The sequence below is a fragment of the Panthera onca genome, chromosome A1 (genome assembly GCF_046562875.1).
Source record: "Panthera onca isolate mPanOnc1 chromosome A1, mPanOnc1 haplotype 2, whole genome shotgun sequence".
In the NCBI taxonomy this organism is placed as follows: Eukaryota; Metazoa; Chordata; class Mammalia; order Carnivora; family Felidae; genus Panthera; species Panthera onca.
This window is the reverse complement of record NC_138339.1, coordinates 7,313,118-7,340,051: the sequence shown is the minus strand read 5'-3', so window position 1 is coordinate 7,340,051 and position 26,934 is coordinate 7,313,118. Positions and strand designations below refer to the sequence as shown.

At 44.1% G+C, this 26,934-nt stretch overlaps 1 protein-coding gene across 9 annotated transcripts in view; it reads left to right on the top strand.

Annotated features, from left to right (window-relative positions):
* The window catches only part of SEMA5A (semaphorin 5A), a 477,392-nt gene that overhangs the window by 116,476 nt on the left and 333,982 nt on the right, over positions 1-26,934 (top strand). For 2 of the 9 annotated variants that reach the window (XM_078444310.2, XM_078444318.2), the window contains exon 3: positions 9,733-9,802. The exons of 6 other annotated variants lie outside the window; for them this stretch is intronic. The gene's annotated coding sequence lies outside the window, so the exon portion shown is untranslated. Of the gene's footprint in view, positions 1-9,732; positions 9,803-9,934; positions 10,045-26,934 lie in introns of those variants that run through there. One more of the 9 variants, XM_078444328.2, reaches the window with a different exon arrangement.

Sequence of the window (26,934 nt, the reverse complement as noted above, 5' to 3'; positions counted from 1 at the left end):
GAGCCACCCAAGCGCCTCTTGTTTTCTTATTCACAGACTGTCTCATGGCAGAGCATTTGCAAAGTGATTTTTGTTTTCTTAAATCGTACCTGGTCGGATAGATACACATGCAAGTAACATTACCCACAAGTGCATGGTTTGTGGAGACTTGATTGGTTTAGAGTAGCTTCTTCTCCTTTGCCTGAGCCCAGGCCAGTTCCCTGCATGTAGAAAGTGCACAATGTAAGTATTCCTAGAACACCTCTCCCTGCCATTGGTACTCAGCCATGTTTGGGTCTGAAGGAAGGCTTGGACGAGTTCACAAGTGCAGCCATTCAACAGTCCTTCATAATGCAGCAAAGACAATACAAGTTGAACTAAGCTTCTCCAACATTTCATAATATGAAACATTATATGAACCACTGGTAGTAATTCATAATACGGCTCCAATCACTAGAGTGTTCCCTGTATCCCAGACACTGGCATAACTGCCCTACTTACATCATTTCATCTTCTTAACAGCCATACAAAAACCGGTTCTAATGTTATCCCCGGTTTAGAGATGAGAAAACTGAGGCATAGAGAGGTTAAGAAACTTGCCTAGGTCATGCCAAGGTTACCCGGATGGCAGAGCCAGTGGATAACATATCACTTCTTCATTCAGTGTGAGTTTCACCCCCTTTATTTTGTGAAGGTCACCGAGGTAGCTCCCGTTGCAGAATATTGTGGAAAAGAATTGTAAAGCGGTAGAACCCGCCTGTTTTCAATAGTGCAAACTAAAGCTACCATAGGTTTCTGCAAATAGTGTCTTGGTTTTATTTCACTGAGCTAGTGGATATTTTGAGGGTTGGAACCCACTCTCACTGTGTAATTTTCTTGCGGAAAACACATGATTGGTGGTTAATCTCAAACACAGATCCCTCATGGATAAACATCTGTATAAACAAATGTCCCTGAAGCATCTTTTCCTGAATGTGGGGGTCATCAAGGACTCACGGGCATCCCAATTAATGTCTGATTGGAAATTATGTTTCTATTATTGACGTAAAACACCAGCCCCTTTTCTTGAAAATGGCAAGGAAAGCGGCAAGGTGAAATAACCTATATCCGTCCCACCTCTTCATCACCAAACAGACATTTACTGAGCACATACAGCGGATAAGACTGTTTCAGGCATTGGAAATACACCAGTAAAGAAGACAGGCTCCCAGCCAGTTGTCATGGAGCATATACATTTTAGGTGGGACAGTTCGACGATAACCAAAAATTATATCACAATAAGTAAGAAGGCTGGCATGCAGTGGTAAGTGCTGTGCAGAGAACTCGGATGGGTTCATGTGATAGTGAGTAGGGGACAGCTTTGGATTGGCCTGTGTGTAGTGAGAAGGCGAGAGTGTTGTGGTTGATCGCAGCAGTGGGCAAAAGTTAGAGCGTGTAGGGCTTTTATAGGGCAGGACACAAAATGGATGTTCATTATGGGCATTGAGAGGCCTTGGTAGAAACCTTGGAGGGTCATGATTTTGTTTGCATTTTTTTAAACATTTGTTGTCAAGTGTATTTATTTATTTTTGAGAAAGAGAGAGCAGGGGAGGGGCGGAGAGAGAGGGGGAGAGAGAGAGACTCCCAAGCAGGCTCCACACTGCAGTGCAGAGCCCAACGAGGTGCTTGAACTCGTGAACCGTGAGATCATGACCCATGCTGAGATCAAGAGACGGACGCTGAACTGACTGAGGCACCCAGGCACCCCTTGTTTGCGTTTTTAAATTGTCATCCAAAATTGTTACAGTTACCATTGGAAGACCAGCTAGAAGGTCACTGTACGTGACTGAGTAAGGCGTGATGGTGGCACAGATCAGGGGGTTATTGGTGGACATGGAGAACGCTAGATGGGTTTGGCATGTTTTTAGAAGCAGAGTCAATGGTACTCTGATGGCTTGGGCATTGGGGGAGAGAGGAAGAAAAATTAAGAATGAATGTGGATTTTGGACATGAGAAATTCAGTGGATGGTGGGCCATTTACTGAGACAGAAGTCCTGGGGTGGGGGCAGGCACAGGTTTTAGAGGGAAAAACAAGAATTCTCCTAGGGCCATGTTAATTTTAGGTTGACAGGTGTCATTGGTCATCCAGTTGGAGAGAATGGGCAGATAGCTATGTGAGTCCGGACTATCTGGGAATGATTGGAACAAGAGATAATAGTTGGGAATCATTGGCATACCCACAGTATTAAAGTCCAGGGCTGTCCCCTAGGACCCCGGAGGGCGCCGCAGACAGGACCGTGGGGAGGGTCCTAGCATCTTTGGAGAGCCCTTCGTAGTATTTCACTGGATAGTGTAGTGCTTTGATAATTCGGGGGTGATCTTAAAAGTGACAAAAAGTCCCAAAGGTAGTTCTCCCCTTGAGAGAGATTTCTTTTCACATCTTAGCAGCAGAATTCTCCACGGTTGTAACATCAAATGCCATTTTGGTTCTAGAGAATATAAGGTCGGGTTCTTACAGTGAAGTCTGCCATGGGAGTTCTTGTCAGCTTTTAGTTTGCTTTTTTTCTTCCAATTAGCAGTACAGGCTGTTTTTCGTAAATGCGGTCTCTTCCCCAGTTGAGTCTTGGGAGGCTCGGGGCCAGGCAAGACGCGGGTTTTCACGATCTAGCCAGTTTTCCTTGTTACCAAAATGCTACCTTCTGACATAAAAATCTGCCCTACTGTTTTCTCCTCCTGCTCTTTTAATTATTATATCTTTTTTTCCTGGGGACCTTGGGTTAGTGAAAGGTCAGTATTTAAGAGGCCCTTCGAGTATTTTCGCTGCCATATTTCGTGTTCTTGGCCTCAGTTCTGGCTCCGGGCAGCACACCTGTTGACTGAATCAATCTCTGTGAACATTCACAATGTGCTGGGTAGGAGACCAGACGTGGTCTTAATAACAACACAGGGAATAGTGATGCAGGCCAGAGAGCCACTCAGTGTTGGATTTCAGTTGAGGAGTTTAGTGAACCCCGCTCGCATCGTTCACACCTTTTGTTAGAGGATCAAGGCAGTGAAGCCCAGGGTGTCATCAGAGTTTTATCAGTGGCTTAGAACTTTGATTTTCTATCAGAGAGAAATGCATCTGGCTTATTAATGCACAGTTGAAAGCTCCCCCTTCTCGTGGTTAGTGAAAATAAGATTGACACTGGCCATTAAGATTCCCTCAGGCAGCTGTCTTCTCCCGTAAACCAGGATACAGGGCTGGACGCTGAGAAGGAATGGGTGTCAGCATCCAGCATCTGCACTGAGAGCTCTGTGGAAAGGACACACCGAACTTGTAAGGCATGGTGACCCAGCCATGGTTAAAATAGATAAGCTCAACTGAAGAGTAAGTTATTTTTGCCAGTGGATCATTTCGCGGGTCAAATGCCAACGTATAGAAAGTAGCACATACATAACCTAAGAGATCTCATTTTTAAGTTCATTTGTTTTTCAGTGTTTATTTTTGAGAGAGAGAGAGCACAAGTGGGACAGGGGCAGAGAGAGAGGGGGACAGAGGATCCGAAGCGGGCTCTGCGCTGACAGCAGCGAGCCCGATGAGGGGCTTGAACTCGTGAACCGTGAGATCATGACCGGAGCTGAAGTCGGACACTCAACCGACTGAGCCACCCGGGTGTCCCAAGATCTCACTTTGTTGAGGTGCGTTGGACTGACAAAAAGCCAATAAAAAGACTGTATCTAATGTATATGTACCTACGTTGATGACTTTGTGAAGCCATTGCGAGCGTTAGGGACGTCAACATACCCATGACCTCCCCGAATACCCCCCTGGCCCCTTTATTATTATTGTTGAATTTTTTTCCGAATATTTAACCTAGGATCTACCCTCATAGCCAATCGAAGTCTACAGTACAGCATTGCCATTTCAGCTGTAGGCACTGTGGTCTATACTAGATCCGAGTTTTAAAATGAGTGCTATATTTGGAGATGGAGAGTCGCCTCTCAGGAGTGCCATTTGGAACAGGTCGGTTGGGGGTCGGAAGCAAACCCGCAGCACCTTACGTCACGGTCAGCCTGAATTCTTATGTGTGGTTTCCCTTCTCTGCTGCACCGTGGTGTCCAGATCTCAGGTGTATGCGTCGTGCTGATGCCTCTTCTCAAACGGGGGAGGCAGAGCTCACGGAGGGCAGCAGAAGATCAAGGTGGAACTTACCGCAACTGATCAGGGCTTTTGATGACTGCTCACAGCTGTCTGTGAGGCCCGAGAACACCTCACCTGAGGTTATAACAAGGTTTATAGCTGACCCAGGCTTTGGGATGGGGTCAGGGAGGTGAAAGGGGGTTCCCTTGTCGGTTTTAAGACTAATTTTATTCCGCCATTTTTGGGATTAGAAACACCATAAAACATCTCCTGTTATTGTCGATAGCCATCCTAGTCTGATAAAAATTCAACAGGATACAAAAAGCCAGTGACCCTGAAAGATGCCGGGGAGGGCCAGGTGGAATGATCGTTACCACCTAGCAGAAAAGCTCATGACATGATCACTCGCAAAATGCTGGGAGATGGCAGAACCGGGTAACAAAAACTCTTAACGAAAATGAAAGAACCGCGTTCTTTGGTGGGCACACCCCATTGTTAGCTTTCTTTTTGCTTTATCCCTAAGGTGGAGAAAAAGATTCCATGTACCATTTTTAAAGGAACAGAGAGTCCGTCCTCCCTCCAGATTCACCCCGTCTCATAGGCACAAGCCCACTGCTCCCCTCTCAGGGTGCCGGATTCTCCCCACGCTGGAGACGGGTTCTGGGCGAAACGTATCCTGTGGGATCCCTGTGTGTTCTGTTCGAGGAGCCCTCCTTCGGTCAGCGCAGAGTAGGACTGGAAGCTGAAAGCTCTCTGGGCAATGCCTTGCCCAGATTTTGGAATTACAGAGTGGCCCATTCGTGGCATCCACCGCGTGGCATCAGACCAGCCACGTTAGTGACTTTCTGTGCCATGGAGTTCCTGTCGGCCAGGGAAGGGTAGGGACAGCCTTTGTGCTGATGGTGAAGAAGGAAGGCATTTCTGGACATGTCATTGTATTTATACTGGATTCTTTTCAAGTTTACATTTCACTGGATCTCTAGTATTAATTTTAGCAGCCGCAGACTGGGAATTTTCTGCTTATTTCTTCCTCTTCTTTGGCAACAGAAAAGCTAGAATGTGATTTGGTTGTCATTAAGAAAAATCTATGCCAAAAGATAATAGAAACAACCTAACAAGTCAAATATTACCTAGAGACGGTATTTTGCAACACATGTGATAGATCTCTAATCTATACAGGTTCGAACAACCTTCAAATGAATGGGCAAAGATATGAATAGGGAATCGAATATGAGTCAATTTAAAAAAAAAAATTTTTAAGTTTATTTATTTGAGAGGGAGAGCATGAGTAGGGGAGGGGCAGAGAGAGAGGGAGAAGCAGAATCTGAAGTAGGCTCCAGACTCAGAGCTGTCTGCACAGAGCCCCGCCCGAGCCTTGAACTCACAGACCAGGTGATCATGACTTGAGCTGAAGTCAGATGCCTAACTGACTGAGCCACACAGGCGCCCAAATATGAGTGAATTCTGATGTCCAGTAAGTACATGAAATGATGATCCATCCGTGACTGTTAGGATAGTGAAATGCCATTTTTCTGACAGGCAAAAAAAAAAAAAAAAAAAAAAAAAAAAGAGAGAGAGAGAGAGAAAGGAAAAATAAAAACACTACTCGTAGAGATGCTGATAAAGGGGACTCACACCCATTCCTGACAGAAATGTGAATTGCTTACATTTTTGGGGAAAGCAGTCTGACAGTTCCTACGATAAATATACAAACCCTTTGACCCAGTAGTACCACTTCTGGGAATACAGATTACAAAAGTAAAAACGCCAGCACACATAGAGAAGGGTCTGTGTATTGGGGGTTTATATAGTAGCATTGCTTTCAGTGACCCCTGTAAAAAAACAAAAAAACAAAAAAAAACCAACAAAAAAACCCCCAAAATCAAAACCAAAACGCAAAACACACTCAAAAAACAACTTGCATGTTGAGTACATATCAAGAATTAAAGGCTGTGTATCAATTAGATTATAAGAATGCCTCAGATATGGTGCATCCATGTAAAGATTCATTTAAATCTGGTTAAGTTGAAGAGATTTTTATAATATTCAGTGAGAAAAGTAGGCCCTATTTTATAAAGCAGGAAGACCCTCTTCCAAGTCTATATACATGTGTTCGTGATGAGATGAACAATGGAGAAAGATCTAGAAGCGTGTCTATTAGATTGTTAATAATGGTTATGTAGGCAGAAGAGAAGCAGCTTCTAGAAAATGGTCCTGTGAGGGGCGCCTGGGTGGCTAAGTTGGTTGAGCAACCGATTCTTGGTTTCGACTCTCGGTTTTGGCTCGGGGCATGATCTGGCAATTTGTGAGTTCAAGCCCCAAGTCAGGCTCGGTGCTGACACTGCAGAGCCTGTTTGGGATTCTCTCCTTCTCTCTCTGCTCCTGCTCACGCTCTCTCTGTCTTTCTCAAAATAAACAAATAAGTTAAAAAAAAATGGTCCTGATTGGCACTGAGCTTGCAAAAGTATGAAGGTGTGGGTATTTGGGGGCATGAATTCCAACCTGACTGTTCTGGACTTAGCAGAGGTCTGGTTACAAGTAAGAGTCTCAGAGAGCCTTTGAACTTCTTTCAAGGGCTTAAAGTAACTCATGCAAGGGATATAGACCCCTCTCCTCCCCCGACCATTGCTTCCTGATGTGAGGAATCCTTTCTGACTGTCTTCTGATAACATTCATTCTCCTTTTAAATTTCCTCTGCTTAGGAGATAAACATTCACTAGCAGTGGATTAGAAATCCTTAAGTCTGCCCTTCGGTAGTTGATATATTTAATATTTCCCCTTCTCTCCAGCATGGGAGTAACCCTGGACAAGTGAAAAAAAAAATGCTGCCTCCGTTCCAGTTTCCTTTTCCATGTGTGCAAATTCCATAGTTGTCTTGTGCATTATGGGTGATGGCAAATACTATAATTAAGGTAAATTATACTGGTAAATGCCTACGTTTTGATTTAAGAGGTGTTGTATAAACAGAGGGACTGAGTATAATACGGCCTCCCAGCACCCCTGTGCTGGCGAAGGCCACCGCTGTTACCTCTAAGGAGGAAAATTGGTGGGGTGCTGAACGGAGCAGGAATAACTTGCATGGGGTCATACCCATGAACCAGTGGCAAAGGTGAGCATTTCCATGAGTTTCCATGAGTTCCGCCATCCGAAGGGCTCCTGTGCTTTGCCTGTGGTTCCCGAGGGAACACGTGCGTGTGCACCAGCACATAGCACCAAGGAGAAAGGGGATCGTGTTGCCCGGAACGAACGCCCTCCTTTATTAGAACTCATCTGGAATCAGGGTGGTGTCCGGGGCCCCCACGGAGCACATCCTGGGCCAGTGGTTTGGCTGCGGGTGTATGAATAGGGCTTTGGGGAGGCACATCAGAAAGCACCTATTCTAGTCTTGGCTTTTCGCCCTGTGACACTACAGACTCACAAAAGTTGTTCCTGATTTTGTCTTCTGAAAGCTTGATTTGATTTGGCCAGTTCTGTATAGGTCTCGTTGAGCTTTTCCATATCTTGTCGTACGCGGATTCTTGAGGACATGGAAGGCTCCCGAGGTGAACAAACAGAAGTCATTTGGGTGTCGCTTACGGACATGTAAATCTCCCATGCGTGTCGCGTGCGTGTGGGCCCCGGGAACAGGGATCCTTGCTGTCAGGGCACCGGCAGGCTGGCGTGTGGTCTGCTGTGACCCCGTGGGTCGGCATAGTGACGGGCGAGGTTGCTTAGGGATCGGGGCAGCTGGAGGGTCATCATCTGAAGACTGGCATTGTCTTGGCCCCTTTGATCCTCAGCTCAGAGGTGTATTTTTTCCTCTCTTAGCACAACTGTGCAGAGGACTTTGCACCGTCCTTTCTCTGCCTCTGTCCTTACTTCCCAGGTGAGACAGAGTCTGGCTAGACGTTCCTTTTTTTTTTTTTCAACGTTTTTTATTTATTTTTGGGACAGAGAGAGACAGAGCATGAATGGGGGAGGGGCAGAGAGAGAGGGAGACACAGAATCGGAAACAGGCTCCAGGCTCCGAGCCATCAGCCCAGAGCCTGACGCGGGGCTCGAACTCACGGACCGCGAGATCGTGACCTGGCTGAAGTCGGACGCTTAACCGACTGCGCCACCCAGGCGCCCCTAGACGTTCCTTTTTATTTTTTAAGTTTGTTTATTTTGAGAGAGAGAGAGAGAGAGAGAGAGAGAGAGAGAGCACGAGAGGGGGAGGGGCAAAGGGAGAGGGGGAGAGAGGGAATCTCAAGCAGGCAGTGCAGAGCCCGACATGGGTCTCGAACTCATGAGTCTTGAGATCGGGACCTGAGCCGAAATCAAGAGTCAGATGCTTAACTGACTGAGCCGTCCAGGCTAAATATTCTCTTTGTCCTTACTTTATCCTGAATGGTTAAGATGCTTGTTACCTCTCTGAGTCCCTCTTAGCACCAATGGTAGTCTCTGGGACTTTCTACCCCATTACATGTTCTCATTGACTTCGAGAGTTGTGTTTACTGCTAGTTTAGTATTCTTTGGTGTATAAAGACATAGATATAAGGGTTCCCATTCCTAGGGAGATTACAGCTTAGTGTGCCTCAGTGTATGTCATCTATAGGGGCAGTTGTTGTGTGATAAGGAGAAAGAACACCCCTGTTGGGTGGCAGGAATTATTAGCAAATGGCAAGCAAATTGATTGCAGTCATAGGAAGGGTTCTGGTAATTACCCACTGGAACCAAATAACATTGTTACAGAGGCAAGGAACATGGACGATGGAAAGTGTGCCCTTATTTTCTCTATCTTGCATATGGGAGGTGTAATGGACTGAACGTTTGTGTCCTTGTGAAGTTCGTATGTTGAATTTCTAACCCCCAATGTGATGGTGTTGGGAGGAGGCGATTTGGGGAGATGATGGCCAAGCCCTCATAAATGGAATTAGTGTTCTTATAAAAGAAACACAAGACAGATGGCTTTCTCCTTCACCACCTCTCTTCCCCGTCTGCCGTGGGACAACCCAGAGTGAAGACAGCAGTCTGGGAACCAAGAAACAGACCCTCACCAGACACCAAATGTGCTCACACCTTGATCTTGGACTTCCTAGCCTCCAGAACTGTGAGAATAAATGTTTGTTGTTTAAGCCCCCCCAGTCAATGATAACTTATGACATAAGCCTGAGCCAAGATAGGAGAAATTTAATAAATTTAAAAATGAGATTATCAATCAGAATGGCTAGTAGGCACAGGATGTGTGGATCCCAGGATCGGTGGTGATTAAGAAATAGTGTGAGAGTGAAGGAAGATGCCTCAAGAGGGAGGAATGCAGTTACGGAATCAGGTGAACTGAACCTTCACTGGTCATCCTTACTCCCCTTACGTTTGAAAGGTACAAGAAGCGAGGGTCCATTGCTATTTTGCAAATTACAGGTAGTGCTGAAGAATAACCAGAATCAGTGGAGAACAATGTACAAAATGGGATCCCACTTAAGACTTGAATCAATACAGATTTATGTGCGAAATTAAAAAAAAAAAAGTTTTAACAAAGCAGATGATATGCATAAGTGGAAGTGGGAAATACGTTCTGCATACACAATCCAGTAGGATAGCATATTTAATTAGAAGTCGTATGATGTTAAGAATGCGCTCTTTGAAAAACTTGTCTGTGAATCGTGTCCAACTGTTTTTATTTATTCTAGTGTGACTTCTTACGGGTAAAGAATAAAAGCAGCAGCATCTTAAAATAATACAGCGGAGAGTTGAAACGCGGTATGTAAATTGCCTCCCTTGTATTTCACGTGGCAGAAGAAAGAGTGAATCTGCACAGTGTATACAAAGTAATTAGGAAGTTGTGCAATGACTATACCAGGCTTCCTGTTTTAGGAGCTAAGAAAAGTTTCAGTGGTTAGCGGCTTACCGTTTAGTGCGCTCTCAGTATTTGTGGACGCGGGAGAGCAGATGTCACCTGTGGATGATAAAGGACATTTCCTATTGCATAGCGGGAATTTCCAGTAAGTGGCGGGACTTTGATTGGAATCTCGAGAGGGGGCTGATGATTACATCCGGCAATGGTCTTAGCAATTCTTTTCCTCTTTACAATGCATAAGCTATTTAATTGCATCTTTTTTTTTTTTTTTAACATTTTTATTTATTTTTGAGACAGGGAGAGGCAGAGCATGAACAGGGGAGGGTCAGCGAGAGGGGGACAAAGAATCTGAAACAGGCTCCAGGCTCTGAGTGGTCAGCCAGAGCTTGACGCGGGGCTCGAACTCACAGACCGAGAGATCATGACCTGAGCCGAAGTCGGCCGCTTAACCGACTGAGCCACCCAGGCGCCCCTTAACTGCATCTTAAAAAAAAAATCCGTCTAAAGCGGAGTTTCTCATTCTCAGCACTACTGACGTTTTGGGTTGGATAGTTTCTTTCTTTTTAGCGGGATGGGTGGGGGGGCTTTCCTGTGTGTTACAGGATGTTTATCAGGATCCCCAATCTCTACTCGCTAGATGTCAGTAGTGTCCCCCAGTTGTGACAGCCAAAATTGTCTCCAGACGTTGCTAAATGTTCCCAGGCAGAGGGCATAACAGCGCCGTTGATTTTGAACTATTGGTCGAAACACACTCTACTAAATTAGAAACAGGACAAATACAAGTCTCGAAAACACTGTGTGTACTTGTGTTAGCACATATCTGTGAACGCCAGGCCTTGGACTTGATGCAGTGCTATTTCCATGTTGCCTTTGACAGGATTCCTGACCTCATGCCAGTAGCTTCCATCCAGGGAGATAGCCCTGAGTGGAGGCTGGCAAGCAGGATGCCACAGTGGCGTTTGCTGTCTCTTTTGTGGAGGCTGCTGGAGGCTCGCCTCCACCTGGATCTAAGTGCCGGGAAGCGTGGGGCCTGCCTTTGATGAGTAATGGCTTTGAGGTTTATCCTGTAGTTAGCAGTAATCAGAAAAGGGTTGGAGTGGATGGCCACGGCCGCCATCTCTGTCTTCCCTGACCCCCTGTATTTCCAATTCAAGCTTTTACCCCTCATTTATGTGCTCCTGGATTTTATTTTTATTTTTTAAATGTTTATTTATTTTGAGAGAGAGAGAGAGAGAGAGAACACGCAGGTGGGGTAGGATCAGAGAGAGAGAGAAGAAGAGAGAATCCCAAGCAGACTCTGTGCCATCAGTGGCTCGGACCCACGAACTGTGAGATCATGACCTGAGCCGAAGTCGGACGCTCCACCGATGGAGCCACCCAGGTGCCCCAACCCACATTGTTTATTGAGCTGAGTAAGCATACCTTAGAGTTGCCCTTGAAAGAATGCAATTAAAAAATCATTATTATTATTATTACTATTATTTTGCTGCTGTACTTTCTCAGCTGTGATCCAAAGAAGACAGTTGCCTAGCGGGGGAAGATTTCACAGTGTATATCTCTGAACTAACTTGGAGATCTGATCCCAGCTCTAGCACTGCAGAATGTAATGTGTATTTGAGAAACTCCCTGAAATAGAACGAGGCCATAAACCAGTGAGTGAATTAGAACGATGCAGACAGTAGTCGTTTTGATTCGATAGGTGCTCTGCAGGGCTTCTAATGCATGTATTTCCCTTTTTACTTAAAGGGAAATTCCACCCAATTTGCTTAGACCAACCATCTGGAAGGACTTTTTATTCCCTTTTGACACCTTGCCAACTGGAAGAAAAAAAGAGGACAAAAGTATTATAAAAATGCTGAATTTAATGCAATTAATGTTAACGAGATGCTATTTTTTCATCTTCCAACACATGCATTGCATTAAATTAAGCTCTTCTAGGTTTATTATTACTTTTTTGATCCTTATTTGTTTTCTGTGTGTGTCACAAAGTGTGTGGATTCCTTTCCTTCCATCGTTTGACATCCCTGAAGCTGCAAGGTGTCTGTGTTCAGTGACCATCGTCGCTGGATTATGTAGCACTCCCATCTAGTAAGTGAGGAACCCTAGACACTGAGAAATCCAGTTCTTATGGTTGGTACAGCTTCCTCTGTACTGGTCAAAGGTTTTTGTTATTCAGTAATGAAATCCTGTGTAAAGAAGGCATTTTCTGAAAGCTGCTTCTTAAAAGTAATCACTTATGGGAAGCACTTATTGGATAAATCAAGTGGTGGTTGATTTCTCATTTGGAAAATAGAAGTCACAGATTCATTTGGGTCCAATGTCTACCTGCTTAAAGATCCATCCTGTCTCGTGGTGATCAGCTGTCCTCTGTTTTTATCAAGTTGACTGAGCTTTGGGTGGTAAAGAGTTACACAAGATTGAGACTCATCTATGAAGCAGTGTCATATTTATCGAACAGCCATCTGTGAAGTGGTGTACTATTTAGAGTAGTCTTTCTTTGTGTCAGGCACTGTACTCGGTGGTTTTTGAATCTTGTGTTGGTCATGATGGAGACCCTGCAAGGTTTTAGTCCCATTTAATAGATAGAATTGAGAAACAGAAGTCATGTAACTTTCCCAAGGTACAATCACAAAGCTGGGAGTAATTTCAGGATCTGCTAACTCAAAACCCTTCCCTGATTCATAGAAAAATTCTTCTCTTGGTTGTGAATGATTACCTGTGACTAAATATATATATATTTTTATATATATTTATATATATATATATAAATTTTTCTAATGAACAGATCATTGGTTTTGCTGAGGTTTTTGGATGAGTTTCTTGGTGCATTTGCGTGTAGATTTCTAGTAAAGAATGTTACCAAGGTCTTATGTTATGGTTAGTAGACGGCAAAAGTATTTATGAAGCCAATGACTTATAAACATTTGAAAATGGACATATTTCCATCTTAATATTTATGCAAGATCCATGATATTTCAAACACTGAATGGAGATCTGTGTTATAAAATCGAATCAGAGGGACATTTTAAAATTTTATGCCCATTTAGAGAGAATATATTGGGTAGGCATCAGCAAAAGAGCTAGAGAAAAACTATTATCTTTGATGAAAGTAATTTTTTTTTTTACTCACAGTGAATTGCTAGATCTTGAATGCAGCTGAGTAAAGTTTTCCGTATCTTATGCTTCATTTATTGTAAATGAAATTAATTTTATTTGATGATATCCCTTAAAGTCTCAAATATTATTACAGTGAAATATGATGATTATAATGATGTCTATTTATGCATGTAATATGTGTTTTCCTAAACTAATTACATAATAAATTTTCATTTCACTGTGACAAGAGAGTTGGGTATCCTTTTAGCTCTCACACAGTTAAAAAAGAAAGACAGTAGATGATAATTTTGAATCGGGTCCTACTAGATGAAAAAAAAAAATGTTAGGGGATGCCTGGGTGGCTCAGTCAGTTAAGGGTCTAACTGTTGGTTTTGGCTCAGGTCATGATCTTAAGGTTTCGTGAGTTTGAGCCCCGTGTTGGGCCCTGTGCTGACAGTACTGGGAGAGAGATTCTCTCTCTCTCCCTCTCTCTGTGCCCCTCCCGCATTCACGCTGTTTCTGTCTCTCTCAAAATGAGTAAATAAACTTAAAAAAATTTATTTACAAAAAAGAAAAAAAGTTAGGAAATGTTCTCTCCTACTTTTTTCAGATGAGTTTTACTTTAGAGATTTTACATCCTTATTTCAGTACGCATCATGCTTGCATGCGGGGAAATTCATTTAAAGAAAGATTGATAAACTTTGTCAATGCTAGACTGTTGGGGAAACTGAGTACAGGAATGTTTCAGAAACATAGTTGTGTCATTTGACTTTTATTAAGCATGTGCAGCTTCTGTCCACATAGAACAAAAACGTTGTGGAATGGTCATCTGCTATCATTTCCCTTCCCAGGTCACTACGTAAACTGAACAGGCTGACAATACGTAGCAATTTAGTTTCTCCAGTGTATGCGGTGATTTTGTGAATTCATGTTTGCCCTCGGTTCTAACTTCCCTTCTCTGTCCCCTTCAGCCACACACTGCAACATGTCTTGTCACTCTTTCCAGTTCTTAATGCTTTAAGGCTTATGCTTCTTTCATTATGAAGTCCCACTGAATGTGCTGGAAGGTTTTTCACCAATAGATCAACATGTACCAGCCCGTTTGTATGAGTCCTAGCTCCACTCTGCCCGCTACTATAGGCACGCCATTTAAATCTTGGATATTCTTTGCCTGAGCCTCCCAAGTCCTGTCTGAGGTTTCAGAAGCCAGTTGAACTCCTTCTTCCTCTTCTTAAGCCAACTTCCTTATGTCTGGTTAGTCCCATCTAGGTCTAGTGTATACTTTCACACTTGCTTTCGTAGATTCATAGATGATATATGTTTGAGTAATGCCCTTTCTCTTTCTCCAGAGTACTCCCCTGATGGTTTGGGAAGAGCTTTGCCCATTCTTCTGTCTCTGGATAATTTATTTCCCGTTATCCTGGGGACATGCCCATCATTCCCAAAGTCCCCTTCACGCTGACTCCCAGGAACCTAGGACCTAACTGCCTGACCTTGTGGTGGCTGGCCGGGAATGCAGATTCTGTTTTGCCTCCTGCCAACAATCATTCTACATCCATTTTATGTGGTGGGTTGTATGGAATGGTGGACGTTGTTGGTGAAACACCAGAGATTGCTGATGGATGGATGTATACATGCTGTGTTTTGGACACGATGTTTTTGAATACAAGAAAATAGTAACAAGGAGGACTCTTCGGTGTAGGAAACAATGGTAAAGTGATGGAGGGATTACAATAAAAGCAGTGCATAGTGGTTTTTTTTTTATATGACATTCTTGGTATAAAGTGTAAAGAATATTACTAGTCAGTCAAGGTAGCTATTGCAAAGGTAAGTCATTTAAATGTAGAGTAATCTGGGAAGTGGTAGACTGCATTTTCTTTTCATATAATGAATTCTGTGTGGGGCTTAATTAGAACAAGCAGAAGGGATGGGTAAAGGAAAGGGCACCTGGAATCCAGGACAGGATTGATTTTTAAAAATTTTTTTTTTTAACATTTATTCATATTTGAGAGGGAGAGAGACAGAGCATGAGCAGGGGAGGGGCAGAGAGAGAGGGAGACAGAGAATCCGAAGCAGGCTCCAGGCTCCGAGCTATCAGCACAGAGCCCGATGTGGGGCTTGAACACATGAGCCATGAGATCATGACCTGAGCCGAAGTCAGATGCTCAACCGACTGAGCCACCTGGGCGCCCCCAGGACAGGATTGATTTTCCGCCCATGGTTTACTGGGACAAGCCCCTTTCTTCTTGAAGGAGACGGAATCTTTCATTTTAGAGAACACCTTATGCGGGTTTAGCTAAGATCTTCTATTTCATTCTAAAAGAAAGCTCTAGTACCGATTGTCACAGTATTATTTGGCCTCAATTAACCTCTGCTTATCCTCCTCTAAGTTATAATATTTTCTAATCACGATCACGTATTTAACATCAAGTTTTTCTGTTGGGTGGGCAGAAGATTAATTTTATTTCTCCCTTCTTCTGTTCCTTCCTTGTGGGTAATTCATCAGCACAGTTTAATTCTTTGGGCTGGGGATGAGCTTTCCTTCTAGCAGTGGGGGAAGGTGCGGCGACATGACTTGACTGTCAGTCCGTGGGTCGCATAAGAGAAGTGCCCCAGGCCTGTTCTAGCTGGAAATGATACGCGTGTGACTCAGGTGCGCTTTTATCGGTGTGCCGCGGGGGACGCACTGTGGTTTCCACTTGATGTTGCTTGGATGTGGGCTGGAGGTGCATCCCTCCCGAAGTGGCTGCACTCAGAGGACACCCACGGAATAGATAAGGCACAGAGTCCACGTCCACAACAAAGACTCGTCTTTCATTTGTCTGCCGTAGCCCAAGGCTAAGTGACGTCTCCAATTAAGAAGATTTATGAAACTCTGGAGCTCCGCAAGATAATCAGCAGCATAACAGGGAACATGCGAGACACACGCCCGTGTTATTCCTTCTGTTCTGTTGTGCAGCTGTCTGACCCGGTTTCTCTGGCCTGGACTGGAGCGAGCAGCTTAGTATGCACGAAGGCTGAGAATAATGTTTGGAGTGGTGCTGTAAGCTATTTTATTTATGGTTACACAGTGTACGTCGTTTTTTACATTATCACAGGATGAAATGAGAAATGCCTCTATGAAGAAATAAAAAGTCCAGATGGAAATTGTCATTTGCTATAATTCAGGAATAAATATAGTGGGTAGGTACAGAACGCTCTGTTGTGGAAATGTAGGCAGCTTGTATGTGTTTCTTCTTTACTGGTAGCCTGTTTTGTTTCCTTATTCATAATCTTTCAAAAGAATAGCCTGGATGCTTTGCAAAATTGAAGACCAATGAAATGGAAATCCCAATCCCAGGGAGATTGACGGCCGACTTCTGAGGGAAATCAGACATTAAAACAACGCTAAGAAAATGGAACAAAACGCTCTGAAAAAGTGAATAAAGAAAAGTCCTGTCTCTTTGGAGCTCACGTCATGTCAAATAAAATGTATTAGTTATACTTAATGATATTTTAAATAAGGTATTAGTGTCTCTCTGGCTTTCCTTATTATTATTATTATTATTATTATTATTATTATTTTACTTAATGATAGACTTACAACATCGTATGATTTCTCTTGTCCTATTATAGATGTGGGTGCTTATCTGTTATTTACACAATTTTCAATTTAATAAAAACAAATGAAAGATACTGGAAAATACAACTTCTAGCATTAGCTTTTAATTAATGGTTGCTAAAAAATTCTCATGATAAAACAAAAGCCGGAAGAGCTTTTTCCTATTGAATTATTATTTTCATAGGGAGATTCATAAAATTTTTTATGAGGATTACATGATGCCTGGATATAAGAAAGAAAAAAAACCCCTAAGTAAAGGCTATAGTGTCCTACTTTATCTCAATATGAAATCAGGGAGGGGGGGGGTCCTTACTCCTATGTTGAAACCAGTTTTTCCTTGAGTTTGTCTCTCCCTGGAGACTTGGGCTCAAGCAGCTACCCGAACTGTCAGCAGCAGCCATCTGGTAATGACCCAGCCGCCCCCTGTCCTGTCTTCCCTGGCGCTTTCCCCACGTGGCCAGGTGCGTTTCGTAATTTCTCAGCACCTCTTCGGGGAGGGAAGTGCACTTTTCCACAGGGAGAAACTTAGTCACGGAAAGGCTTATGATGTGAAGATCTGAAGGTCAACCCATAAATCACTTCCGGAGCTGCTGCTGAAGAGTCTCTGTGTCTCTGCGCGCAGGTAAAGGTCCCTTCCCAGCTGTGGGCCTAGAAGGAGGGTCCAGGTGCATGCACAGGCCACAGCTGGACTGCTGGACAGCTGGACAGAGGGACGCGGGGGTTTCCTTCTTGCCGGGCCATGAACTCAGATCACCAGTGTTTTTGTTACGCTGTTCTGTCCTTTGCCATTTGGGCCAGTAACTTGGCTGCCCAGGTTTGCCCGAAAAGGGCTTTGAAAGCCACAGATCTGCAGCCCAGATCCCAGATTCCACACTAAGGATGCAGGTTGAGAGACAGGCACGTCTCGGTGAATGATTAGCATTTGGCTTTCCTGGGGAATTAGTTTCCTGTGTTTTCAGCCACGTTTCTAAACTGGTAGGCATTAAACCGCACTTTTGTGTAGAATGCTTATTTGGTGATTAGCCAGGTGTTGAGGTCTAACTGAAGAGTGGCTGGTTTGGTATCGAGACTCTTGAATCCTGGTTTCAGCTTTGGGGGTCTGGGGCAGACCACTTTTCCTCCTGGGGCCTCAGCTTTTAAGTCTGTGAAAAGAGAAGGTGGAAGTAAAATGGGTGGTGTTGATGGGGCGCCTCGGGGGGCTCAGTCGGTGGAGCATCCGACTTCGGCTCAGGTCACGAGCTCACAGATCATGGGTTCGAGTCCTGCATGGGGCTCTGGGCTGACAGCTTGGAGCCCGGAGCCTACTTCGGATTCTGTGTCTCCTTCTCTCTCTGCCCCTCCCCCCCTCTACTTTGTCTCACTCTGTTTCTCAAAAATAAATAAATGTAAAAAAAAAAAAAAATGGGTGGTGTTCAAAACAGTGTTTAAGATGGCCCTGGGTTTTCCCAAGAGTTCTCTGAGAGAGAAGCGGGGGCTGGAATCAAGGCTTTTGAAAACTGTGGTCTGTTGTTAGAAAAAGGTTAAAAATCTGCAACCGGATGTTCCTGGAGCTCTGTTTGACTCTGACATTTGTTTAAAAAAATGCAACTGAAAGGTAAAATTTGCCTTGGAACCGTTTTCAGTGTGGAGTGGCTGCAGAGTAGAAGGGTTCAAAGACCCAGAGACATGGCTGCCAGGGTCGAGTCTCCGCTCTGCCACTTACGTGATGCTGGGTACTTGGGCACGTTTCTTCACGTCCCTGTGCCTCAGTTTCCTTATCTGTGAAAAGAGGACAATAACTTTGGGTAATAATGGTTGTCGGTGTAGGTTTATTGATTGCAACAAACGTGCCACTCTGGTGGGGAAGTTGGTGACGGGGAGATTATACATTTGTGTGTGGGCAGATGGCATTGTAGGAAATTTCTGTACCTTCCCCTCGATTTTGACGAAAACACGAAGCTGCTTTGAAAATAAAGTCTATTGGTACAAAAAAAAAAAAAAACCCAGGATAATAATAATAGTAACTGTTTCACTGGGTTGTTATAAAGGCAAGATAGTTCATAATCGTAAAATATTTAGAACACCCACTTGGCACCTATTAAGCACATTTAAAAAGACTTAAGTACTAAGTGGATGCTTATCCATTGGAAAACTTGTTTTGCAACATGCAGCCATCTCTGCAATTTGGAAGCAATTTCAGTATTCGTTTTCTTCACGTCCAATGTGTTTCCAGCTTGCCTTAATAAGATGGTAACCCAAACATTTGTGTACAGTGGGTGTTTCAGGCCAAGAGAACAATTTGAGCAAATTTGAGAAATGTAGACGTTCTGGAAGTAGAGAATTCCAGCGTAGGGAGGAATTGGATGCTGAGAAAGTTGTCCGAGCAGGGGTTAGATTATGCTGGAGCCCACTGCAGGGTTGGGGGGATTCCCTCATCCCTGTGGGATTGAGACTTCCAGTTAATGGTGGTGATGATGGTGGAGGAGGTGGTTGATGGTGGAGATGGGTGGTGGTGATGGCGGGCAGGACAAGAGACTCTCCCTTCTCCCCTTGTTGAATTTTGTGCTGGAGATTCCTTACCCGGAGCTCAAGGGTATCTGATAGACTGCTTTGCTGATTGGTAAGAGGCGGCTCAGTTCATTCTTGGAATTGAAGAAAAGGAAGCCATGTAGCAGCAAGGCGGGAAGAGGAGCGGGAGGCAGGCAGGGACTGAAGAAGCCTTCTTTCCCTCTATCCTTCGTGGCCGTCTCCCGTGAAGATCAGACAGCCTCGCCCGCAGGTGCATACCTGACGTGGCAGTCCATCATCCTCTCCAGGCAGAACAAAAGCCGCCGATCGCTAGGGGATCGAAGTATACTTTCATGAGACATTTGGGGTTCCTGTTCAGGTCTTTGAAGGTTCTGCCTACAAACGTTGGCAGCGCTCATTTTATTTACCAAACCGTGCTGTCCTTGTTACTGCGGTAACGGCGGCACACCTAATCTGGTGTCCACGATGTACGTGATTTGTAAAACCCACATTTCATTGTGGTGAAATTGTGTGTGGTGGTGATTCGGGATACGGTTTTGATGGGTACGTGTAGCACTTTCTATCTGTAGGATCGTATTTTTAAATTTTTTTTTTAACGTTTTTATTTATTTTTGAGAGAGACCAAGTGCGAGCAGGGGAGGGGCGGAGAGATTGGAGACACAGAATCCAAAGCAGGCTCCAGGCTCCGAGCCATCAGCACAGAGCCCGACGCGGGGCTCAAACTCATGAACCACAAGATCATGACCTGAGCCAAAGTCGGACGCTTAACCGACTGAGCCCCCCGGGCGCCCCAGTTTATAGGATCATATTGACTTAGTAAGTGGACAAGAGCACTAAAGTATGGAAGAAGAAATCAGACATTCCCTTTTTACACGCAGTCCTTCTGTTATGTCGTATCTCAATATTTCTTTGACATGTAACTTTGTATGTAGCAGTTATTCTCAATATGAGGGAGGGTGACCTGCTCCCCCCTTTCCCCACCCCAGGACATTTGTCGATATCTAGAGGCATTTTCATGGGGGCGCCTGGGTGGCTCAGTCAGTTAAGTGCCTGACTCTTGATTTCAGCTCAGGTCGTGATTTCACGGTTCGTGGGATCGAGCCCTGCGTTGGGCTCTGCGTTGACAGGGTGGAGCCTGCTTGGGATTCTTCCGTCTCTCTCTGCCCCTTACCCGCTTGCACTCTCTCTGTCTCAAAATAAATAAATAAACTGAAAAAACATCTAGAGACATTTCTTTGGCAAACTTATTGTCTTGTGTTCCTGGGATCTCCTAAGTAGAGGTAAGCAGTACTGCTCGGACCCTCTGGTGCTCAGACAGCTCCCAGAACAACAGATCACTTGTTCGTTACTTGGACGAATGGGCGTCCTAACGCCAGTAATGGTGAGAGTGAGGAACTCTGGGTGTACAGTGTTTGTTCCATGAGAACCTTTATCGAATATACGCTCCTCATTCTGGAATCTTCCTTTCTGTTTCCCGAGTTCCATGACCACACCATCGAGCATTGACTCAAAGACCTGTTTGAAATCTGCGCACTACGAGAAACCTACTTGCGTCGGGCGAATTCCTTTTTGCATCTTTTCTGTGCATTCTCCTGATGCAAATATTTCCGGTTTAACCCTCAAGACATCCTGTGTTTCTCAACATGGTATTTTTATTACTTCTTACACAGCAACTTCTATGTATGTTTCTTCTCCAAATTTGGCTTTAAGCTCCTTACTGCTGTGTGAAATTGCTTTGAATTATGTTAAAAATGTAGTTTAGTGCTATCCACGCTTGAAACATGCAGTAAATACTGAACGTTCAAATTTGATACTTGATGCATTTGTATAAATCAAAACATTATTTTCTTGATATTCATCATTCCTTTCACTGAAGGGAAAGGGCAGTGTTTCCTCTTTTATTTTCCTAAAGCAGAAACATATTTAAATCTCACTGGTTTTGAATACTGACCTCAAAACAGTTTGTTTCTTGTCTGAGAAACTATTTCTAGCTTTTTATTTTTCTAAGCTTATTGTATTTTTTTTTTAATGTCTTATTTTATATTTGAGAGAGAGAGAGAGAGAGACAGAGAGTGAGCAGGGGAGGGGCAGAGAGAGAGGGAGATGCAGCATCCGAAGCAGGCTCCGGGCTCCCAGCTGTCGGCACAGAGCCCGACGTGGGGCTTGAACCCACGAACTGTGAGATCATGACCTGAGCTCAAATAGGACACTTAACCAACTGAGCCACCCAGGCACCCCTTAATGCTATTATAAATAGATATTTTTGACTTTGGTAAACTTAATGGTGCCTAAACAACTGCTGTTAGGAAAATATTTCCATTTGGACAAATTTTGCCGTCAGGCATGTGGGACCCTTGGAGACAGGTCATTTGGTGGTGTCATTTGAAACGTGTTCTGTTTATTTGATGTCTGTCCATCAGGTTGTCCCGTGTCCATGTCTTTGACTAGGTAAGGCAGGAGACGTGTGTTAGCATCATTATGGGGAATTGAAACCCAGAGTTCTTTTTTTTTTTTTTTTTTTTTTTTTTTTGGTAGGTAAAGACAAGTCCCAGCTCTTCACCATTTTTTGGTCATTTCTCTGGCTGGCCTTTCATGGGAGTGCGGGACATACAGGTGGTGCTGTGCCGATGGCGGCTGAGTTTGTGTTCTCTCTTCTGGGACACGTGCCTTTCGTGTGGTCAGTTCAGTGATAGGAGTCACAGGGATATGGGAGGGAACCTAGTGCAGTTGAAGGTCCCCCTTTAAAATGCCGCGCAAACGAACTCATGAATATTGGCCGTATGCTGTGCACTGGGCTCCTGGATGACCTTCTGCAGGTATCCGCTCTTTCTCTCCTTGAAATCACCCAGCAAGGGGTGGGGGGGTGGCGAATATCCTAATTTCACCCACAGAGAAACGGCACCTCACCGAGCTCAAGTAACTTGGCCAAAGTTTTCATTTCCACAGTGGCCTGAGGTCTCCCCAGCTCCCATTTCTCTGCCAGCGTCCCCCTGGCTTTTATTAGAAGTCCTCCGGTTCAGGGGTGCCTGGGTGGCTCAGTTGGTTAAGCGTCCGACTTCGGCTCAGGTCACGATCTCGCGGTCCGTGAGTTCGAGCCCCGCGTCAGGCTCTGGGCTGATGGCTCAGAGCCTGGAGCCTGCTTCCGATTCTGTGTCTCCCTCTCTCTCTCTGCCCCTCCCCCATTCATGCTCTGTCTCTCTCTGTCTCAAAAATAAATAAACGTTAAAAAAAAAAAGAATTTAAAAAGAAGTCCTCCGGTTCAGTGTGGGCGAATGAAGGTGACCCAGGCCCGTCAGGATCACTCTCCTGGGCCTTCTGAAAACTTGACTTTAGCTATTCCTTAAAACGGAGAAACGTGCTGCCTTAAGTTTGGCAGGCTCTGAATTAGAATTCGTGGCTACTGGATGGCAGGGGAGACTTTCATGAGAGCATGTAGGGCGGGTCCCCAACTATGGGATTCCTGTGGAATTTTGGATCTCCTGGGAGGGGGGCAGGTGGGGTGGGCCCATTTTTCAGTGAAATTATTTCTGTGTTACTCGGATTCTCAGAAGGGATAGAAATACTGTAACAAGCAGGGCGTTTTGAACACCCTGTTTTGCTTCCTGACATGTGCAAACACAGTCTCAGGGGACGTTCCCAGAGTTGGCTGTTTGGGTCTGTTGTTTCATGGCGGGAGAAAATACTGAATATCTTGCTTAGCATTCTGTAACTCTGAAGTTGCTTTCAAACCGTGTGGTTTCTCATTAAACTGGGCGAGAACATGCTCAGAGAGCTGGGTATCTTATCTTCACCCTTTCTTTGGGCAGCTGGAGAAGCTGTTTTGGAATCTAGCACCTGTTCACAAAGAAAGAGACAGCAAAACGGCTCATTGCTTGTTGGCTTATGGTCACAATTCCAGGATGCGCCTTTATGACTTAACCTCTGGCGGTTGTCTGAGACAGTTCGCCTGGAAAGATCCTCGTGTTTGTTCATTCATTCCTGGCTACTTCCTCTGACCTCAAGAACTGGCTATCAGAGGTTGGTCAAATCAGGATTTCTTACCCAACAAGGGGAAATTATTTGTCTTCAGACTATGTGTCACTGGGACACTGGAATGATCCTTCTAATCGTCCCTCATTGCAAATATATTTCAAAATAATTTGGTAAAATACGAATGTAGTGATATAGCCTTAGAGACTTGGAGCTGGTAGCATGTCTTATAAATGGTTTAGACTTGGCCTAAAGATTTATGTCCCTGTGTGGCTCAGTTTGGTTAAGCGTCCGACTCTTGGTTTTGGCTCAGGTCACGATCTGAATGGTTTGTGAGACTGAGCCTGGTTTGGGCTCTGCGCTGACAGTTCAGAGCCTGCTTGGGATTCTGTCTCTCTCTCCCTCTCTCTTTGCATCTCTCCCACTGTGCAGACTCCTCTCTCTCTCTCTCTTTCCCAAAATAAATAAATAAACATTAAAAAAGTTATGGCACGCAAGCAGTAATTTGAGTCTTGTTTTTCTCTTTCCATATTTATATAAATACAGATAAACACACACACACGCACACACACACACACAGACACACGCACACACACACACACCATAGTGGAGACTCTGTGTTGAAACCACTTGGCTCTATGACTTTGATTAGAAACAAATCATTAATATGTTCTTCTTAACCTCATGACAGACAGGCTAATAAAAGCATGCGTCACCAGTGTTTGGGGAAATAGACAGTTGTGTTTTCGCAGATGGGGAAACTAACATAGGAATCACATGGATGTCTTCTAAAAATGATTCCCGGTAGGACACTGAGCCTGGCTTAGAACTTGGATACAGACGCCATGGAGTTTTATAACCATCCCTTTGCTGTGCTTCTCAGCAGATCCAGTGGCAGAAGAGGAGAACTATGTGTATACAGTTTCTGTTTCTCTTTTCTCTCGTTCTCTTTTTTTATTTTATTAAGTTGTTTGTGTCCAAGGCTTAAACCTGTGAACACTGACAAGGAATACTCGGCAAATGAGATTGGCCCATTTTTCAACAGAGTGTGAGATGGCTTAAAATTAAAGGTTCCAATTTTCATTACAATGTGACAGCAGGTATGTGTTAATCATTGCATGCTAGTCAGTGAGATGATGCACGTAAAGGATTCAATATTCTAAAATTCACAGCAACCCACGGGGAAAGTGCAATTAATATCTTGGTTTTGTAATGAGGCAGCTGAGCTGTAGAGCAGTCCAGCAACTCTCCCAAAGTCACCCAGCCAGCAGGGGCTAATGCGGAGACTTAAATTCAGAAAGCCTGACGGAGGAGCTGGGTTTCTTCACCCCTCCTGCATCTCCTCTTTAGTCCTCAAACATTGGCTGGGTCTTCGTAATGTTTAAGATCTACGCTCTATATTGTGATGAAAAGGTGTGCCAGTAGGAGTGTCTCTGCCCACGGGTTTGCGTTTGCGTGGTGTTGAGGGAATTAAGTGCGTAAGTAATCCTATCCCATTGTGAATGGAATGCTGAAGGCTATAGACCGTGAGTTTTGAGTACAAAGCTGAAGGAAGAGTTAGTTCTCCTGAGGGATGAGAATGGGTAAATAACAAAGCTTTTGTAGGTACGTTTGAGGTGGACCTTCACAGGACAGGAGGGATAGATGGAAAGTTGTGCTTTGGACAAGGCATTCTGAGCATAAAGAGCAAAAGGGTGTATAGATGCCAAAATGCCAAATCATGCCTGAGATTGTGTTGCATCTTGCAGGCCATGCTCAGGGACTGTGCACAGCATCCAGTTCAGAGGGTCCAGACAGAAGCAGTTAAGCCATGTTGAAGATAGGTGGAAAAAAGAGAGAACCGAGCGAGGGATAGTCAACTAGGACACGGGTCAGGGCAGGGAGAGAAAGGCATTCGACAGGTACCATTTTGTGGCCTCTTAATACATGCCTGTGTTGGGGACATGAAAAGAATGAGCTTATGTGGTCCTCATGAGGACCTCACAAGGACAGGGAGCTGGTACTACTATTTTAGGTGAGGAAAGAGACTTGGCAAAGGTTAGTATACTTGTCCAGAGTCACCGAGCTAGAAAATAGGACAGAACTCAAACTCGCCTTTGTCTGATTCCAGAAATCTCTCCAAGGACCTGTGGAACGACCCCCTTTTCGCGTGGTGGAATTGGAGATAAAGTCATAGTGTCTCCTCTGAAATTGAGGGTGAGGTCGAGGTGTGCCACTTCTAGAAAGCCTAGGGAGAAATGTTGATGGAGGGGATTAGCTGTCAGTGGTTTTTGGCTCCGTGGTTATATGTTTGCAGTGGAACTAACTAGTCCTTGGCCATGCGCAAAAGCACCTCATTTATTAATTGTATGAATATGTGAGTGTTTTGGGGGTCCTCCTGTGTGGGTTAGGGCAGAGGACCCTGAGGGACCCCTGACGTCGGGTCATTACACAGGTGGTGTGCAACCGAGGCTTCATCAGGAGGTGGACCTGTGACCCCTGGGAGAGTTCTGAGATTCCAGAAATAATCGAGGGTGGACATGGTGGAAAACATTCGCTTTGGCTGACGCATGGCACTAGATCCTGGGTCTTGAATGGAACTTAGTGCTTCACACAAACAAACAAACAAACAAACAAACAAACAAACATATCCGAGCATTTGTCATTTATACGTAATTGAAGCGCTGTGTCCAAGCATTTGGGCACAGCTTTGATGGATTCTCATCCATCCAACTCTTGCCCGCTGGCTCCTCCATCTTGTTCTTCTTTTGGAGAACGACCAATACTGGAAAGACTTTCCTTTAGCTCTCTGATTTAATTGCCTTGTCGCTGGAAAAACACCGGGAAGGAATGGAAATTTCTACCCAATATGTTTAAATGAAGAAGCAGGTGCAGAGTCCCTAGGGACTGTTGAAGGGTTGACGCACGGAGTGTATGTTGGAGATGACAGTGAGCTCTTGGGCTTGGGGAGACCTCCACCAACACAGTTCTTAAGTGAATGTGAGTTTTAAAATTATTTAAAATTAAAAAAAATGTTTATTTATTTATTTGGAGAGAGAGAGACTGCGAGTGGGGAAGGGGCAGAGAGAAGCGAGAGAGAGAGAATCCCAAGAAGGCTCCGTGTTGTTGGCATAGAGCCCGACGCAGAGCTCGAACCCATGAACCACGAGATCATGACCTGAGCCAAAATCAAGAGTTGGACACTTAACTGACTGAGCCATTCAGGTGCCCCCAAATTTTTTAAATTTTAAATTATTAGGTACATTATAGATACTTTGGACTCTGAGGCAATTTATAATGACAACTCATATAAATTATATAGTAATTAATCGTTATAAATAGTGTAAGATACTTAAAGTTATTATGGAGTCAGATACTTCATGAATATATACGTGGCAACAAACTATGTGGGTAACTAGTCCATTTAAAACAGAAATTGCTTTAGACTCATTTCTGGGTTTTCTATTTTGTTCTATTGATCCATGTGTCTAATTTTGGCCAGAACCATACTGTTTCGCTTGCTACATCTTTGTAATATAACTTGAAGTCTTGAATTGTGGTGCCCCCAGTTTTGTTTTTCTTTTACAAAATTGCTTTGGGTTATTTGGGACTTTTTTGTGACTCCATACAAATTTTAGGATTGGTTTTTCTAGTTCTGTCACACATGCTGTTGGTATTTTGACAGGGATTGCATTAAACTTGTGGATTGCTTTGGGTAGTGTAGACACTTTAACAATATTTTTTCTTCCCATCCATGAGCATAAAATATCTTTCTGTTTCTTTATATCATCTTCAATTTCTTTCATCAGTGTTTTATCGTTTTCAGAGTACAGGTCTTTGACCTCTTCGGTGAAGTTTATTCTTAGGTACATTATTACTTTT